This window comes from Amblyomma mixtum, chromosome 2, assembly GCF_055824585.1.
Source record: "Amblyomma mixtum isolate Tamu chromosome 2, ASM5582458v1, whole genome shotgun sequence".
In the NCBI taxonomy this organism is placed as follows: domain Eukaryota; kingdom Metazoa; phylum Arthropoda; class Arachnida; order Ixodida; family Ixodidae; genus Amblyomma; species Amblyomma mixtum.
Window position 1 is genome coordinate 204,466,309 of NC_143013.1, and position 18,508 is coordinate 204,484,816.

An 18,508-nucleotide genomic window follows, 5' to 3' on the forward strand; every position below is an offset into this window, starting at 1 on the left:
GCGATTCGCTCGAAGTTGGCTCTTTCGGCCGCCTGGATGAAACAGGAAATGCTGCTACTGGCAATGATATATTCCTCTGTCAAAAGTCTGCTGGAAATCTCAAAAAAGGCAAATATACGTACGCGCTTTCGAGTGACCCGTTCCTTTTAAATGAGATCCCCACAATGACATACTTTAACATTGTTCTGGATTCAGCCGCTTTTTACTTTACTTCGAAAGAAAAAGCATTCCAAGATGAAAGCTCTCTTAGTTCGAATTGTACGGCCCTTTCAGATATGAGCATGACACAAAATTTTGCTAATTACCGCGCGTCATTCGTAGTGCAAAAAAATAACTACAGCGCATGCACATCAGCCGTCCCGACTTTTTGAGGTAGCACGAACGAAACGGTCATATGCACAATAGGCCGAGGGACATCTTAGACGTCAGTCTGGGTTGAATTTTGTATTTAAGGAGTTAGGTTTGGTTTGGTTTATGGGGTTTAACGTCCCAAAGCGACTAAGGCTATGAGAGACGCCGTAGTGAAGGGCTCCGGAAATTTCGACCACTTAGGGTTCTTTAACGTGCACTGACATCGCACAGTACATGGGCGTCTAGAATTTCTCCTCCAAAGAAATTCTAGCCGCCGTGGCCGGGATCGAACCCGCGTCTTTTGGGTCAGCAGCCGAGCACCATAACCACTGAGCCACCGCGGCGGCATTCAGGAGTTAGAGCATCAAATATGATCGTATTAGCCCAGCTGCCGTTGTTTAGCGTGGGAATGTGAAATAATGCTTAGAGCTATGTGAAAAAATGTGGTGCAGTTTCGCGTGCACTTTCACATGGACGTTGCAGCCGTCCATAGAGACAGTGAGGGCCTCTCTCTTGGCGCTGTAAGGCACGCTATAGCAGCATACAACTACAAAGGAAGTGCAGGTGGTAACACTGGGCAGTGTTCTGCGGCGGCTTTTATTGCTCCCCTGTCTATCGGAAAATTAAAGAATATTAGCTTTGTTATGTTTGACTAGATCAACAAGCCAGAACCGTCATGATTCTTGATCTTATCATTTCTTGTGGCGGCTGGCTTCTTTTTAAGGTAACAAGAAAGGCAGACTTAAGTTTTATTCGTCTGTAGTTTGTTTTTCATCATGCTATGCTGTTACTTTGAGAAAAAAACGATTCCCTTTATTGACTACTACCGGTACTCACCTATGGGGCAGAAACGTGGATGCTAACAAAGAGGGTTAAGCTTAAGTTAAGAACAACGCATCGAGCTATGGAAAGGAAAATGATAGGTGTAACGCTAAGAGATCGATAGAGGGCGGAGTGGGTGAGGGAACAAACGCGGGTTAATGACATCTTAGTTGAAATCAAGAGGAAGAGATGGGCTTGGGCAGGGCATGTAATGCGAAGGCAAGATAGCCGCTGGTCCTTAAGGGTAACGGAGTGGATTCCAAGAGAAAGCAAACGTAGCAGGGGACGGCAGAAAGTTAGGTGGGCGGAGGAGATTAAAAAGTTTGCGGGGATACAGTGGCGGCAACTGACAAAGGACAGGGTTAATTGGAGAGACATGGGAGAGGCCTTTGCCCTGCAGTGGGTGTAGTCAGGCTGGTGATGAAGATGATGATAATAAGAACAAGGCAACACAGGCGCTGACTATGAAGCACCGTGCCATGAAGTCAAGAAATATGACGGAAACTCCTGCCTGGCGCGCCGTCAGCAGTCACCGTACACGAATGGAATCTCTTGCAAAACTATAAGAGGCTGACTGCCATATTACACCATCCACATTTCACAACGCCTCCTCTTTCTCCGCTATTCTTTTAACGCGGAGTTCGAGCACAAGGCTCGAATGGGAACGAGCCCGAAAGAGCAAAAAGTATTCCTTCACAGGCCCCCGACGGCTCGCACCTAACCATGCGCTCCTGTGACTGTTCCGATCGGGTTGGGGCAAGTCCTGTCTCGTTCAAACACCGGGGCCAAAGAAGGCAAATAAACAAAAGAGAAATGACAAGGTGCGTTGTCTTCAGTCACCTGTTTATCGCAAAACATTGAATCCGCGTGCATTGACTGCGGCTGTGAACCCGGGGAACACAATCCGGAGCGTTGTGTTTGTCTTGATTTTTTTAGGGTTTTTGTTGCTTTCTTCTTAAATAATGCATCCGTTAAGATCTCTGTTTTTTATGTTGAATTTCTTCAGTTGGTAGTCAGCGCTTGCACCTTCTCGTTCTTCTGTCTTGTCGCTAAAGATAAACTGCTTATTTCACGTTATTGCTCACATATAAAGTGTGCTTCTTCCCGCCGCACCATTTTCTGAAATTTAGTATTGGTGCAACCTCTTCCACTACTCTCGATATAGCGGCAAGGGCCGTTATGAGGTCCTTCGATTGCATATGAAGGAAGAACTTCGTCGCACAATTTAGCAGTCTCAAGCTTTGCGAGGACGCGCTAGACAGCAGCAAGTCCATATCTCTGTTCAGGTCACGCAAAGTGAGCAGGCCACGGGAAGCCTCAGGGTGCTTAGCCAACGTTTGTCTCAGCGAAAAAAAGCCATTGTTTCAACAAGATGACGCCTTCGTCTCGGCGAAAATAGGTCATGGCGGATACGAGTCCCCTTGTCGAAACGTTGGCTAAGCGCCCTGGGGCTCCCCCTCCCCTGTTCACTTTGCGCTGTCAAGAGGCACATCTTCCTGCCCACTTTCTACCATGGATTTCGTTCAGGTAAGATGGTTAAAGCGTCGACTGCAGCGACAACGGAACACGTCAAACACTTACGCTCTCTCCCTGACTGCACTGAAAAGTTTGCTGAGGTGTGGGTACTCTTGCCTTGATTTTCCGGTAATAAATTTCACTAAGGGTTGCCACGTTGCGTTTATGTTCCTTATAACTGGCATGTGATTCAGTATTTTACCATTAGCTACAAGTAACCCTCAGTGACCTATGTGCTCAGTTTTTCTGGAGTTCGATATTGCTTGCCTTGTGTGTCACGATGCTCAACGACGAAAATACTCTGGAGGGTGATATGCAACTACGGTATTCGTAGAGAGATTCAATATCGCGCTGAGAAGCGGCACAGCAAAAAAAAAAATCACTGAAGAAGGGTACAGCATGAAAACAGAGATCATCCCGGACTCTCCATGATCTGGACCTGGGTTTGTTGATCTCGCAGTTTCATGTAAATCTCCCTACTTCGTTCAATGCGCGGCATAAGGTAGCCACGCAGTATAGGTTGAAGGTTTGGTAAACGCTCGCATAGACCTTTCATGGAGCTCGGCAGATATTTCAGTGAAATACGTACGCCTAGCACGGGCACGTGTGGAGGTCATGGCTAAGGGTCCAGTCTACGCCTGGTATCGCCACATGCAGCCAGCGAAGCAGTAATATGAAAGAGAGCGACCTCTTGCGATGCCTACGGTTGACTTCCCGGGCAGCTCGTACGAGCGTTGTCCACCGGTCCAAGAACTTGGTTCCAACTGATGGAACAGCGGTAAACCACTGCCCATTTAGGATTTTAAGGCATCAGTCAGAGCTTACAGTGTTCATGAGGAGTTGTGGCCGGCGCGTTTCGGAGGAAGTGAAAGCCGAAAACGCACGCACATACCGAGACTTGACAGGACTTTAAGGACACAAGATGGCATACATTAATTTGGAGCCTTTCGCTAATGCATGCTTCAAGTGCCGCAACGTCGCTTCAGCGCATAAAAATTGGTTACGTAACATTTATTGAATGTACCACGGTTCCTCAATTCACAAAGAGCATGGTCAGGAGGAGGAAACTTCTTGTATATACCACTGTCCAGCCAATCCTGACTTCAGCGCCAATTGCTGCCATAGCGGCCAGAGTAAAGTCAATTAGAGCGGCGTACCGCTGTCGTGGAAACGGTAATTGGAAGGAAAAAACTTCGTCCCCGAGCTAGATTTGAACCACCAAGGGCGAAAACAAAGCAGCTTCGTTTTCCGTTGCCTTAACCAATTCAGTCGCTGCAGCCCCTCGGCTGCATTCATGAGCACGAATGATTCATTTTTAAACACCAGTTCTTGTGTCATCAGGTGTGCTAAAGTAGTTAAACCTCGCCGAAGTTTCCTACCCCTGGCACGGTTGCGGAATAGACGAAAGAGGTCTTAAGGTGCGTGACGCTAGTGAAGCACTAGGCTAGTCAACACCGCGCTTCGCGTGAGCCGGATGCCAGATTTGCCACTTCTGCGCATGCGCGAAACCGAGCGACGTCACGCACGGCGCAGGTGGCCGCCGTCGCCGCCGCTGACTCCGTCGCCTGACCTTTCGCCGCCGCCGCGCGCTACTGCGCATGTGCGCCGCCGCTTCTCGTCCTCCCCACCGTTTGGCCTTTCGCCGCAGCCGTGCGCAGTGCGCACAAGGTGGATGCAGAATGGTGGCGAAGGCTGGGCCCAAAAACGGTCTAGCGCGACTGCAGCACAGCCACTTTGGGCGGCCGAAACACTTATATAATGAAATTCAAAAGCACTGATAAAAATGCTATAAAACAACAAAAAGAAATAAATATTTTAATGCCACGTTTTATAAAATAGATAAACTATTTCAACAAAACATATTACGCCGAATTTTGTAATTTTTTGCAACGCTCTTGTTGCGTCCTCTGTTGATGAGTGTGCGGTGCATTTGCAGCGCGACTTTTCAGGCCTTGTTTCGGTACCCGGCCCCCCGGCCAAAGTGGCTGCGGGAGCTTACGATGCGATTTCTTATCTCCAGCTGCCTGCTATGGCGCGCCTTGGAAAGCGTACAAATTAAGCTCGCCGGTCTCGAAATGGCCCCATTAAGAAGTTTTTGTCATCATTGCCCGTCGCTTCTCTGTCACCGTTTGGCAAGATCTGCTGCACCCCGCTGCACCGCTACAGCGTTTCCTTCGGTGCACTGGCCCTTATCCCCAGGCTTCCAGGCTTCGCGCTCATCGTTTCAAGCGCTTAGCTGTGCATTTCAAGATGAGGTTGCGGCACGTGAAGAAACCTTGCTCCGTGGCACATTGTGACAGCGTGGGTTGTACCGTGGGTGTCTTACCAAGACTACACCGCTTCCATCTGGACTTTCGCAGGTGAGCTCTTGCCGTTGTCGTCTGCTCTAGATATGCTTTTGTCGGGCTTTCCGCGCCTATCGTAGCTGTAACCGTTTCATACGCACTTGTCTTCATGTTATCGGGATATTTTAGTAAATTGACTTGCCGCATGGTCAATTTAAAACCAACTGCGCTGCCTAACAGCTCTGAGCATGACATTAATGGGTTTTGCAGCACCGTGAAGCCAATTTGAGGATCCCCTCGCAACTGACAGTATCGAAGCTCAACCATGTGTATGTGCGCCGCATTGACTGTGCCTTAACTGAATTCACCCAGCAGTAGTTATTGCCGTTCTACGTATACATGACCGTCAATGTAGTTTTAGACTCATTTTGCTGCATCGCTCTCGTCACTCTTTGAGCACAGAAAAGCAGCTAGCCGCGTGATATCAGGCGAGCGTAACCGCACTCTGAGGCGCGGAGGCTTGGCGCGAGCATTTTCTGCCATAGTTATAACGTACTGCATTTAGGTGAAGGGAATCTTTGCGTATTGACGTTTGGAGTAGATGGTATTCATTTGGGTGCAGTTGTATAACGTGGATGCTGCTTCATGTCCAGGTGCAAAACGTGGGTGGAGTTCTGCCGCAACCTCAGCCTGGAGAAGATGCCGTGCCAGCTGCGAGACCTGAGGGTTTGTTCCAAGCACTTCGAAGTTCGAACTGTTTGTGTATCTGCGGCCAGGATGTCTGCGTCTCGATGCTGTGCCTATTCTAGGAAGGAGTGGCTGTATTGAATGTCCCTGCACTTCACTTTAAACTAAACTTCATGTATATTTTAGTTTGATTAGAATTGCTTCAAATTACTTCGGTTAGCGACAAGGAGCTGTCGAGGTTGTGCGCAGGCCCTATGTATGGTGTAATGCTCTAGCGTTGAGCAAGCTTGTTGATGCTAAAACTTGTTTTTAATATTGTCATGCATGTGTGAACATAGCTGCTATATTCTTTCAGTTGAAGAAATAAAATGTGAAGAGTAATCCCTGTGTGCTGCATGGTCTATGTGTTGATGCGCCTACTTATGTCATGTCATGTTTGCCTCAATGGAAGCTGTCGTAGCATTGTTTTCTATACTTTCCAATTTGCTACCTGGCAACGTTCGTGGAACTTCAGGGCTTTTTCCTATCCGCACTGTGACCATTGAGATAAATAGCCAGCTTAAAAAGAACTACTGCTTGAGCTGCCTGTGACGCGCATTTTTTGTTGGTGTGCTTTATCACTATTTGTTTGGTTGCTGTAATAAACCCTGAATATGAAAACCATACTTGCCGTACACTGTATTGCCAACTGTGCACCTGAGCCTGTGCTTTGTGCATCATACCATGATATAGTCGAAAGCACTGGCACCAGTACTTCCACCAAGGTTTCCACTACGAATCATGCATGCTTAGGCAGCGTCTGAAAGTGTTGCTGCCTTTCTATGCTGCCTTCTTTGCCAGTCGCTTCTATGGGTTCCCAGTTGCACATTAACAAGGCCATAACTAGCAGGAACTCGAGCACATTTCACTGGCGAAGGTTGGTGCGCTCTGAAAGGCAACCTTCAAGTGATAGCGGCTCGAAAATGCGGGTTCCATAAAAAGACCACTTTATAATTCGCGCCAAAACCATACGTATACGTGACGTCATCCAACGTCACTCATACGTATGTTTGCCCCCCCAAATTGGGGGCGCTGGGGTGCCCCCATGAGCCGCCATCTTTTAGACCAATGGGCGTCTATGGAGCCTTCGCTACCATGGTATATCTACCTTGGTGCGCATTTGAAAGAAGGGGTATATAAGGCGCACTTGCCCATAGAACAGGCGCAGACACTCGCCATGGAAGGAGAACAAGAAGCAACAGTCGGACGGCGCAGAAACACCGATCCAGAAGTGGTAGCTTGGGAGCTGGCTGAAAAGCAGCGAGAGCTTTTCGCTTCGAGATATCCAGGCTTAACCTTAGCTAAGCTACAGCCAATTTTTTTCAGCCAAACCTGTTACCGGGCATCAGTTTCCAGTCTCTGCTGCCACACTGCACATCTGGACGTTTCTGAAGTGTGTCAAACTTATGGCGCCTCAACCTCTGCGCCAAGAAGACCCTTACGCTTCTAGTGAATAGAGAGTTACAGCATATCGTTACCGTGTTTATGTTACCGTTTACAGGGCCTGGCAGCGACATCTGCTCATGCGTGGCACTTGCCGGACCGCTAGCACTTTACGGGATCTCTTTTAGCTCTGCGGAAATTTCGCGTTCGCTAGTAAACACTGTATGGCCGTTTCAGACCAAACAAAGCACCGCCGCCACATTTTTCGCCGCCGTTTCTCGCTATAAATGAAGGCGTTTGTTTTAATTCGCATACTCTCACTCATGCGTCATGGTTCGAGTAAAATCTTGCCCAAAATTTTTTAGATAATTTAGCGGTTTTCCGGCAGTTAAGCCTACCTATAAATAGCCGAAATAGCAACCCCAGCACTGCGGTTCTTCAGCTTTGTGCTCCGCTTTAACATTTTATGATATTTTCATAGTTTTCTCCCCTGAAAATAAAAAAAAAGAAAGACTGGTAAATTTCCTTACCACATTCAACATTAAGTGCAGAAAATGAATTTGTCCGCCACAGAGTTGACGCGCCTGGACCTGCTGCCACTAGATGGCCCCACTGTGTTTACATCCAAACATCCAAAGAAACGAGGCTGTGGCACGGCAAATAGAAGGTGTCGTATTTGCGCTTTTTACAACGTTCGCAACGCAATGAGCGCTACGTATGCAAACTTACTGAGTTCTCCGTAACAAAATTGTCTATAGGCCAGGGCAAGCAAAGTGCCTAGCATCTCGGGCCCATATGAGAAGCCGCTTTAGCGGCTTTTCGAATGCGACCGTGATGCTCGTGATATGCAGAGAAAAACATTATTAGTGTGCATGTAGCATCTCACTGCGTAGAAATGCTTGCAAGGCACCCGTATTTTCGTTTGCAATAAAAGCTGGGGCATCTGCCATCACCACTTGTTTTATCCTTACGGTAGCTTGTTGCGGAGAGACGGTATGCTAAACGGCTACTTGCGTGCGCAGCGCTAACCGGAAAGTCCCGCGACCGGTAGCACGGTAAACGGTAACGTAAACTCCAGTGCAGATGCGCTGAGCACTACAATACGAGACAAGACTGGACGAAGCGCAACTATCAACTGAATTTTACTATGCAAAATGGGAATATAAAGCAAACGAAAACCATCAAGGAGCATGCGTAAGATACTTATCTTGAGTAAACGGCATCAGCTGTTTTCGAAGAAAAGTCATCTCCCTGGCCGATAGCAGTATTGAAGGCGTGCTGACGCAACTTTCGCTACAATTAGCTATAAGGAAAGCCTCAATGATCTCTTTGCTGATTCTGTCTAAGCGCATGGCTAGCACACGTACTTTTTCCCGACGTGGTTTTCTTTTTTTCCAAGGATCCCGAACATTGCAGTGATCTGCAAGGATGCCTGCGCCGCTAGAGGCTTGCGAAAGGGATGCAGGTTACAGGCGGTGAAGAAGTCTTGCCACCACAAGGTGCAAGCAAGCTTGGACAGACAAGTTGACAGGTTTTCGAAAAGTGGCTTCCCAGTACATGTTGTACGATCGGTAGCGGAGGATTGCCTGAATGGGTTCAAAAGAAAGCGACCACCGGCCGAAGAGTGTGAACAGATAGGAGTAAGGCCATTCGCCATCTTATATGTGCGTAGGATCTCGCACCGCATCAAAATGATTGCTAGCAGGCACAATGTAAAGCCGGTATTCTATGCTCCAAAGAAACTGAATTCGTTGTGCCAGAATGTCAACAGGATCGAGAAGCAGGGCAGACGCAGTTCATGTGCACAACAACATAAGGAACCGTTTGTGCGCTGCCAAATGGATGTTATCTACAGCAATCCTCTCGCGTGTGGTGCCAGCTATATTGGCCAGACTGGCCGCTGTTTTTCGAACAAATTTTAGCTGCATCGCGCCAAAATACATGCGCTTCCGAGAAGCTCGCAGGCAAAGCAACCTCTCCGTTGCTCGTAAATAGCCAAAATTTGTCGGGCCACAGCGCCGTGGGTAACCGCGTTTTCGAAATCCTAAAAGCTAAAATGGATATTACTTACGGCGGGCTGCACGCCTCTCAAAAAATAAAGGGCCTAACAGTAATAGTTAAAAAGTTACATATTCAATATTAGTTAACGGTCCTGTTAGCATGTCTTAGCTGTATTCTGATAAGCTACAACACTGACAATGCTACGCGGAAAAAAGCGCTCTCCTAACTTAAAAAGCCTATTTTTTTAAAATATGTAATCTCTTAGGTGACACATCATGTATATACATATAGCCTTTAAAGGACAACTAAGGTCTGAAGGAAACTACAGGTAAAATTACCAAAGACACTTTGGAAATTCTAAAGTGTGCTTGGCGAAAGCCTTGTGGTCAAGATAGAGAGAGGGAAAAACTTTATTTGAAGAGGAATTCGGGGCACGCCCCAGGGTCCCCGCACGACCTCACTGCAATCAAGTGTTTATGTTCCTAAGGTTGATAACACTGGCAGCCCGGCCGGTGGTGATGGTCTGCACGGCCGGGTCCTCCGAGCACAGCAGGGTCTACCAGTCTCCCAGGTCTTCAGGTTCTCTAGGTCCCGCGGGGGAAGGTCCGCCGGGCAGAGGGAAAGGATTTGGAGGGAAGAAGCGAAGGGTTCTGGGCATAGGGCGCATGCCGGAGTGGAGAAGGAGGGATGATAGTGGGCTAGGGTAAGGGGTGAGGGGAGAGAGTGTGTCTGTGGTCTGCGCCAGAGTGTTGCTTGTTTGTTATCTAGGGAGGAGTGGGGCGGGGGGTAGAGCTGGCGTGAAGCTCTGTAGGACTGCGCCAGCTCGCTGAATGTCTACATGCGCTCCTTCGTGAATCCGCGATCCCAGGCCACCTGAGCCCGGTTTAAAGAACCTCGGGCTAAAAGGTTGGCGGCCTCGTTTCCGGGATTCCCGGAGTGCGCAGGCACCCATATCAGCTCTACTTGGCGGGGTGGGGGTGCACCGGGCGAGTCCAGTATGCCAAAAGCAGGGACATGGACTCGGCCTCGAGTAAAATTTAGAATCGCAGTTTTCGAGTCACTTAAAATGTACCGGGCTTCCGTGCGGGTGATAGCAAGAGCAATGGCGGCTTCCTCTGCAGCCTCTGGGGAGGTGTCTGGAGGGAGAGGTAGTGTGAGGAGGGCGGATAAATTGGAGTCCGCCACAGCTGCTGTCGCTTCATCACCCGTGCAGGCAGCGTCCACTTATACGGCGTCCGGCTCGGAGCCGTACACTCGATGGAGTGCCTTCGCACGGGCTCTACGGCGCTGCTCATGGTGGGACGGATGCATATTCCTCGGGAGAGGCCTAATGAGGAGCTCTCGGTGAAGGGGTCGTGGGATGGCGAGGAGGGTTGGGTCGTTGGCCGGTATTCTGATTCCGAGGTCGTCCAGCCGGCGCGTGGCGGGCTTCCCGCAGGTTTTTATTATCTTTGGTGACTGCGATCTCTATTTTGATTGTAGTGTTTTAGTGCGAGCTCTTTGGCGCCCGTTTCGCGGCGTCGCCGTCGCCGTTCTTTTTCGGTGTTCATTGTGTTCGTTGGCGTTGGCGTTTTACACTCCGATAATTTTAAGGAAAGGAAGCGCTCATAACCGGCTCCGTGGGTCAATGGACGCCTGAATCGCGCTTTTGTGTTGTTGTTGTGGCTGCAAGAGCCGTTGCCTAGCAACCGTCACGGTGGACACCCGAACCGAACCGTACAGGAAGGGAGGCAGTGGGAGGTGAAAGAAGAAAGACAAAAAGGAGCCGTAGTGAAGAAAATGAAAATTCTATTTGAGGAAAGGAAATTACGCAGTAACTCTCTCGCATCTCTCGGTGGACACCCGTCATCCGTTTTCAGAGGAAGGGAGGCAGTGGGAGTGAAAGAAGGAAGAGCAAGAGGGCCCCGTAGTGAAGAAAATGAAATTGAGGAAAGGAAATTACGGAGGAGGTTGCGCCGCTGCGCGGAGGAGAGGCCACAGTTGGCACGATTCCAGCGCAAGGACGGACACTGCGAGCATGGTGGTGGTGGTGGTGAAAACATTTATTACGAATGAACAGGAGGTATGTTTGGATCAGCCCGTAAGGAACCGATCCTTACAAACACTAGGTGGAGGTCCCTAGTATGGGACCCCAGTTGCGGTTGCCGCCGCCCGGGCACGCCCGACTAAGGCTTGTTGGGCCTGTAAGTCGTGGCAGCCGAGCAGGGTCGCCTCCCAGTCCTCCCGGGTTGGGTTGGGGATGGGGGAATAGCGGGGTTGGAGGGGCAGGCCCACACCATGTGATAGGTGTCAGAAGACACTGCACTACAGTGTGGGCAGCTGCCGCTAAAGGAGGGGTCAAAATGTTTTAGCGCTGCCGGGCACAGCAAAGTATTGGTGAGAAGGCGGAGAAGGAGCCGCTCATCCGCCTTCTTCAGGCCTTTACATGGGCTAGGGTAAAGGCGATGACAATTTTGATAATATGTTGTCATATCTTTGAATGTATAGACCGGATTAAAATCGGGTTCCTGATCGGATGGGGAGGAGAAAACAGCCCGGTGAGAGAGCGCGCGGGCGGCTGCGTCTGCTGCCTCGTTTCCTGCCAACCCCTGATGAGCAGGGGCCCATATGAGGTAACGGTGTGCGGGGTCCGTATCCCGTATGCAATTTTGGTATATTCGATAGGCTAGGAAGGGAGTGCAGCCTTGTTCGACGTTCCGACAGGCCCCTCGCGAGTCGGTGATTATGTATTTTGAATTGGAATGTGAGGCCGCGAGAGCAATCGCGACCTCTTCTGCTTGTGTTGCACTGCGGGCTCTGAAAGTTAGGCCGTTAACTGTGTTGCTGTTGTGAACTACCGCGGCCGTGTACCATCCCCCGTGGTGAGGGCCGGAGGCGTCCACGTAGTATACACCTGTTTTGTTGCCATAATATCGGGCTAGCGCTTCCGCTCGTGCCAGGCGCCGACCATTATGGTCTTCATGTGACATGTTTGCTGGAAGAGGCCGCACGTGGAGGGCACGTCTCCACAGTTCCGGGATGCGAAACCTGTCTTCCATTGGAGGGGTGTGTTGGATATGGAGCCGAGCAAGAAGGCGGCGACCCGACTCCGTTAGCGACAAGCGCGTGTACTGGTTTGTAAGGTGCGCCTCCCGGAGCTCCCGGAAAGTATTCACCACCCCAAGAGCCATAAGCCGGCTGTTTGAAGTAGTGGCATGGACGGACAATGCGAGTATGAGCCATTAAAGGCGTTCGCCTTAAAATATATAACTACTCTCATGCTCCAGGCCCCTAGTAAGCAACGCTAACATACCCCGCACTACAGACAAGACGGGCGGGCACTACAGACAAGTGAATGCAGAATAGCATCCGCTTTAGTAAGGTGCCCTTTTTTCAGCTTTCAACAGCGCTGGGCTTCTTCCCTCTCTTGACTTTCGGCAGGAGCGAAAGTTGCTGCTGTTGAGGATGAAGGTTCGGGGTCGTGGCTCGACGGAACCACGGTTAAGACTACGCCCGTTCCCACCACCAGGACAGGAGTGGCGCTGGGCGAAGGGGTCAAAAGGTGGCGAAAGAAGACAATTTATTTACATATTTACAAGGGGCAGCGAAAAGCACGCTACGTGCCCAGATGAATCACAGCAGGGAATGACACGAACAAAGCAGACGGGAGCCCTTAAATAGAGCCGGCACAGACTCCCGCCCCTTTTCGTCTAATCAGGAGCGTCTTGGTGGCTGATTGGCCTGGCAGGCTTGGACGCCATCCTTGGGAGCGTCCCGGTAGCTGACCGGCCCGAACGCAGAACACGCTCCACGACTACGAGAGACGCAGGTCAGGACGCTTTCCTTGGGAGCGTCCCGGTGGCTGACCGGACCGAACGCGCAACACGCTCCACAATGACGACGCGCAGGCTCGGAGAGACGCAGGCCTGTACGCCATCCCAGGGAGCGTCCCAGTGTTGGAAATCTCGAGTTCACGACTTGAGGCAAACGTCGACTAGTCGGTAGGGGTTCCTCGGAACCATCCAGGAGAAACGTGGGTGCTGGCTGCTTCCTGTTGGCACCGTTCTCGGCACTGCTTAAGGCGTGGTGGCGCACATAGCCATTCCAGCGACGCGGAAGGCTGCCGGCAATGTTGCCAGACCTGTCTGATCGTTGTAAGCGCGTTCTGTATTCTCCTACGGATAGGAAGAAGGGCACAAAACACTTGGTCGACCGTCGGTTCCATTGTGTTCGACTTTCACTGGCCTGTTGAAGAAGGTATAGTTCGCCTGCGCACTCGGCGTCGAATGGTGTTCATGTGCTTCGCCATGCACGCATGAGCGCGCTCCGGTGCCGACAAATCTGGCACAACGCGGGCTCGGTTCTGTGCTCTATTGTAGTGTCCACTTCACGGCGATGTGCAGAGCTTCGGCTACCAGGGTGCTCTTCTTCTGCACTACTGCGCCTGTTTATTGCAGTGCGTCTGCTCTCTATATTCACCGCACTCGGATGACACGGTCGACCGACCACGAAGCCGCTCTTGAGAGCACTTCATATTTCAAATTTTGCTGTTCGTGGATACCCTGCACAACTACACGGAAGACAGTGTATTGGCGAAGATTGCAGACAGGAACATTCCCAAACCTGCATATCCTTAGGAAGATTTACCCGACGCAATATCGGGACACTTGCCCGTGGTGTGGCAGCAAACCATCGTTGTACCACATCACGTGGGAATGCAGTAAGAACGACAGCTTTCGTAAAGAACCGAGTGCAGAACAGTGGGAGAGCCGGCTCTCCAGCGGCGATCTGGGTTGCCAACAAGTTCTGAACCAGCACACCCAACTAGCAGCGAAGCTCAGCGGAGCCCTGGAATAGGGGCACCGACCCTGTGACGAGAAGGAAGATGGACCTCTTCTTTCTCGTCTGCTACTAGCACCTTTCTAGAGCAATAAAAGTATTTCCTACCTACCTACCTACACAGAAGGGAGGCTGGCCGAACTCTTGGGTAATATTTTCGAAATGACCTCTCCCATTTGCCCAAACCAGTCCGCTAAACACGCCACGTGGTAGTATTTGTGACGGTGTTAAAAAGTGTTTTGCTCACAGTTCTGACACAGACTCCACAAAGGTAAATCTACTCGTTGAAAAGTTAAATGACATATTAAAAATGAATAGGCGCTCTGCATCTAAGCTGTGAGGAACTGCTGTGCCGTTAAGCGAACCGGCTGACAATTGATCTCGACTCGAAAGAACCGCGCCGCGTTGCTGAAAAAGCTTTCGTGAACCACACGCTCGTCTAGGCGCACTCGACGCAGTGAAGCGCTGAGGAAGAGGATGAGGAAAATACTTTTGAGACCAGCACTATGGCCCCTTTGTATCCGCTATGCACCCTGGCCAATCCCCCGCCGTGGGTATGTGCCATTAAGCCTGAGGACGTCATCATTATCATCACCAGGGCCCAGTGAAGAAGAGTGCTTGCTCCGTCAAGGCCCGCTGATGATCTGCCGAGTGAAGCCAAGCACTCCATGAAGGAGGGGGGGGGGGGGGTAAAGGACTTAAGGACAAATGGGTGATGGGCTATGGGTTATGGGTTATGGAGATTTAATGTCCAAAAGCGAATCAGGCTATGAGGGACGCCGTAGTGAAGGGCTGCGTGCAATTTCGACCATGTGGGGTTCTTTAAAGGGCAACTGAAGCGGTTTTAGAATTCGATGAGTTTAAGGTTGCCGTATGTGTGAAATGTGCTACTAAAGCCTGCGAAATCGTTTTGCTCTGGCGTTTGAAATGGTGGCGTAATCGCCGAACAAAGTCGTCGTCCGCGTTCAGGCTTTTCTGAAGTGCCCAGCGACGGGCAGAGGCCCCGATAATGACGTCACGTATAACGACACTACGTTTCCAGCTAAGAAACGGTTATTCCATGGAAGAAAACCGACGCCATCAGAGGCGAAGCTCACAATGCATTTTTTGGCGCCATCTGACGACGCACAGCAGCATGCAGGCGTAAGCAGAGGACATTGAAATTTCGGCAACAATGACGTCACTGCCGAGTTTTTTCGCACTCCTCCAACGTAGTGAGGAGAAGCCTAAACATTGTCGCGGTTTTAATCGACGATTATGTCACCATTTTAAATGCAAGTGCAAAAATACTTTGCATGTTTTAACTAGAAGCTTGATAGATTCGAATTCTTGAATAACCTCGGATTCTCAAAAAACCATTTCAGCTTCCCTTTAATGTGCACTGACATCGCAGAGCGCACGGTTCTCTAGAATTTCGCCTGCTTCGAAATTCGACCGCCGCGGCCGGGATCGAACCCGCGTCTTTCGGGCCAGCAGCCGAGCGCCATAACCACTGAGCCACCGCGGCGGCTCCTCTATTAGCGATGGATTTTTAAATTACGCGGAGCACGGAGAATAGTCCTTAGTGGTCATGTGGCACGTAGGACGTGATCACTGTCTCGGCCAATCAGGGAATAGACCGATTTCACAAAGCCTACTGCGCATGCGCGCGTTTACCGGAAGTAGCCAGCCGCCATCTTGGCTGTAGTCTTTCGTGGCGTCGTCTGCACGACAGCCTACATTACTTTGCGCCTTGACTGGCATTATACCCGACCGCAGTAGCTTTCCGCCGTTTCGTTTATTGTGTTGAGCTCTAAAAAGGTAACAGAGGCTCCACGGCGGAGTTTCGAGGAGTGCAATGCTAATCGCGGTAGGAGCAGCGCAGAGAGGGTGGTCAGTTGCCGCATGAAGTAGAGTGGCCGCGGTGGCGACGCTGCGTTTGTTCCTCGAACCTTGCTTTGGAAAATGCTGCAGGTGGCGATAAAAACGCGCTTGACCGCCGCTTTCGTTAATTTTGTCAGCAGAACATTTGAACGCATAGCGATGCACGCGATTTAATTAACGTCTTCAGACAGTATTTACATTTCTTGCCACCTCATTTTGCTGTTTCAGTATTCGCTGTATTCATCTAGACATTCGCTATAGACGTGTCACACACAGCGTTTGTTGCCTTTATTTTTTCTTTCATAGCCCTTGATCAAAACCGGCCATGCGATTGTTTTTTTCTTATTCACGTAAACACATACATGTATTCACGACGTGCTCGGCGGGTCACCAGCAGGAAAGGTGAGCGATTCGAGCGAGCTATGCCGTTTTTCTAAATGGAGATGTGACAAATGCTTGTGTTCAGTACAAAATGAGAAAAGGAGAAGCCAATCGGGGAGCTTTTGAATACGCCTAATTAGGGTTTAGGGGGTTTTAATTTCGTGACGAATAGTTTTATTTTGATTATTGATACACTAATTACTTTTTTATATAGGTTAATATAATCTTCTGCCAGGGCGTCTCCCGCACGACTCACTTTCGCTTTTTTCGTAGTACGAGTCTGAACAGGTTGACTGATTGGTAAACACTAGATGGCCTTTTTTATCCAAAACAACGGACAAAATGTGGGTGATATCCCGGCATAAATGGCATGTGGCTGTTACTGGAATACCATGTATACTCAACGACCAGTGAGCAACAAAACGTTGGAAATTATTCCACATTTCGACAGTTTTATAGCCTCGCTTTCTCATTCCGTGTAATAGAGAAAGCATTATCGCTAGTATCGCTCGAGACATCAGGAGTGAATACGTGCATCAAGCTAACATTGTGGATTCCTGAATATAACAATAAATCTTAGCACACTTGTTCCCTTACAACCTTGCACCGGGCAGAAATCGCTGCAAAGAAGGCTTGACGACGCAGCACGAAGGCAAATCCGATTGCCTTCTTTTTAACAATTTAAGGGACTGCCTCAAAGCGGAGAGCCGCGTAAAAGGCATATAATACAGTTCAGTACTTGAAAATTTGCCATTTGTCATTGTCCACCGATCAACAGGGACAGTACGGCTAAATGTACTGAACAGCACTTCTTCAGCTGCATCTCGTGAACAGCTTCTACGCAATGTCTTGGCTACTTTTTCTCTTCTAGAAAACGGAAAATCCGGGACGCTCTGCTTCGCACAGTTGTCGGAGCTCACGACACTCCTCAGGTGAACGCACTTGTCCCGCAAATACAGCATTCACGCAAAGAAACACCGTGTGGAGACGCAAACAGGGCTGCTTCTCGCGCGTGCGCCACGCACCGCGCTGACCCGGCCGTCGGCCGGAGTACCACAACTCCCAGAGTGCATCGCGGCGGCGGTGGCGTAGCGCAACTGCTTGTGAAATCGGTCTATTTTGTCTCGGACATCGGCGGGGCTTTGAAGTGAAAACTCTAATCCTATCGCATTAATACGACCCAGCTTACATGTATCTCGAAGCAAGAAACTGCAAGAGAATACGGTAGAGGTGAAGACAAGACTACGCCCCAAAGGTGTACGCTCTTTAAGCCTGCTAAGTACAGCTCAGCGGTACCACATCGCCTGGGAAATCGCCTGGGCAAAACTTAATATTTGTCCCATTCATTGCACACTCGTATCCTAAGCATTACAGAGTATGCGCGCGAAATTTTAATATCTGGCGGTACACATATTCCGAAAGCCTTTTCTGCATTCCTTCGGTAAGAGCTGAGTTGAATTATTGCGTAAGGAGAGGGCATGAGCTTGTCCTGGGATAGGGTAGGTCTTGATTCGTGCTCACCATGGAGCGCCGAGGTACGAGATAGCGCTTGGGCCGTTTACCCTCAGACTCGAAAATTGCGTCCCGACTGGTTTAACATATCGCAGAGCACCGCGGATGCTATTTTCAGGCGGCTGCCGGTGCCGGTTTCCTGGCGTCTCTTGTTTTTTCGGCAAGGTTTTCTGGCTGCTTAAATTTTGCCCTCTTCTTTCGGCGTCTAAAAACCAGACAGCGCTCGTGGGAAACGATAAGCGGTTCTTCAGCCATGCACGTTACACTTGTTTCCGTTTTGTTTCTCTTTTCGGGGCTCAACCTCTCCCCTCTCCTCCCGTCTCCTCACTCTCCTCCTCAGCGCTGCTTATCTGCTCGGCTACGGGTCAGCGACTTCGCAACGTCCAGCTTTTGGACGTGCCTGCCTCGCGTCGCCATAGAAGCCATGCCTGTTTGAGGCCGTTGCCCGTGGTTGTTGCGTGGAAATAAATATGCTGCAAGTACGGCAGCAAAGGCGTAAATGTAAATGCATCATTGCAGCACCGGGATAAATGTTGATGTCTCCGCCGATGCGTTCATATCGGTCCTGCCATTATCATTTATCGCAAAGCTGGATTTGACGCGCACGCTCGCACAAGTGATTTATTAATTCTATTTAATTTAAAAAGCGCCCGTAATTTTATTTCTATAAAGAGGTACAGCCGTGAACTTAAAGTATACATCAGAAAAACTACATTCTACAGCCTACTTCACAACAAGGTGAGCATGACGAGGCGACTAACGTTTTCAGACCACCGGAAAGTCCAGTATTCACGATTTTAGTTCAGCTGTTCTGGCTAATGCGCAGCGCCACTCCGCGAGCTTAAGCGGTG